The sequence below is a fragment of the Phoenix dactylifera genome, unplaced genomic scaffold (assembly GCF_009389715.1).
Source record: "Phoenix dactylifera cultivar Barhee BC4 unplaced genomic scaffold, palm_55x_up_171113_PBpolish2nd_filt_p 000858F, whole genome shotgun sequence".
NCBI classification, from domain to species: domain Eukaryota; kingdom Viridiplantae; phylum Streptophyta; class Magnoliopsida; order Arecales; family Arecaceae; genus Phoenix; species Phoenix dactylifera.
Window position 1 is genome coordinate 135,758 of NW_024068221.1, and position 1,637 is coordinate 137,394.

Sequence of the window (1,637 nt, forward strand, 5' to 3'; positions counted from 1 at the left end):
TAAAGGAGAGAGGAAGAATACAAAATGAAAAATGATCCTAATACTCTCCAATATGTATCATCTGAAATTTAATCTGAAAATCTTTATGATACACCTTGAGGCCGTGTTATTTGGTTAGTATATCTTATGCATAAATCATGAACCAAATTGCAAGTTGAGCTTAAAGAGCCTCTAACTTAATGAAAAAGGGGGAGAATAACGTGTAAAATTTTCTTGAGCATCTTTTAGAAAACCTATTTTGATATTCACTAATGAGTCCTAATTGACTTGATCTTTAGAACTTAAATTGTGTGCCAATTCATATTTTTATGTATCAAATTGTGCTTACTTTCTAAAGAAATAAAAGAAAGTCTTTAAAAGAGCTCTAAGATGTATCAAAAATTGCATGATTTCATATTTTGGTATTTGTGCTCCAATGCTCTTATTATCATAGAAGAACTTTGAAGTCATAGAAGAATTAATGATCCAACATGATGATATGTCTTTCACATATATAAGTTTTGATCTTTTACTCTGAAACTTAATTAAATTGCTCTCAAAATACTTAATAGATTGGGCAAAAGGTCTTAAATGAACAAGCTTTCATACTTATTGAAGAGGTTAGATTTCCACTCATGTCTTGAATTAACCTAAGGAAGATTCCACCTACACTTGATTAGAAAACTATCTGTGGTATCAAATTAGAAAACCTCTTGAATTCACACTCGATGTGTTCTGCTCTGATCTTTGTGCTTAATGTTTCACTATCTTTTGATGTTGTCAAAAAGGGGGAGAAATATCTAAGTATATGCTATATATACTCATAATGCTTATTACTTTGAATTGAATACAAATCAGCTTAAAATTTAAATATGTTAATTGTGTTAAGCTGATTAATCTAAAGCATTATCATGAAGTATGTTTTTACATATATATGTTTTCTACTTCATGCAAACTTAGCTATGTATACTTCTAGAAATCAATATCTTTTATATTGCATATACTCCAAGTTTTGTCATCATCAAAAAGGGGGAGATTGATGACCCATAGATTGATTTTGATGATCACAAAACCTTGAAGTATAGATACTAATGTTTATGTTGCAAGGAGAAAGATATTTATTTGCAAGAAACATAGCAAGTTGGGAGAACACAAGAAGGCCTCCAAAGCTCTCAAGTTGGAAGAAAGCTACAATTTATTGGCCCAAGCTTAAAGTTCAAAGGATTCAAATTGGAGGAGTAAAATCAAAGAAAAAAATTCAAAAGAATAGTCTTCGAGTCGACTCCTGAGGAATTCGAGTCGACTCCAATGTTTACCGGAGTCGACTCCGGGGAAGTATGAGTCGACTCCTAGGAGTCACAGGCAGAAAAGTCAGAGAGCAGTTTTCGGGTCTGAGATTCGAGTCGACTCTAGTGGAACGCGAGTCGACTCCGATGGTTGGTAGGTCGACTCCAAAGAAAGCAAGAGTCGACTCTCAGCGGAACACAAGGAAAAAGTCAGAGCATTTTTGGGACTCTGAGATTCGAGTCGACTCCCGCATTGCACGAGTCGACTCCGAGACTGCGCGACCATCAACAGACAGAAGATCAAGTTACTGCCTCTGAGATTCGAGTCGACTCCCAGACAGCTCGAGTCGACTCCACGTCAAAAGGCAGAAG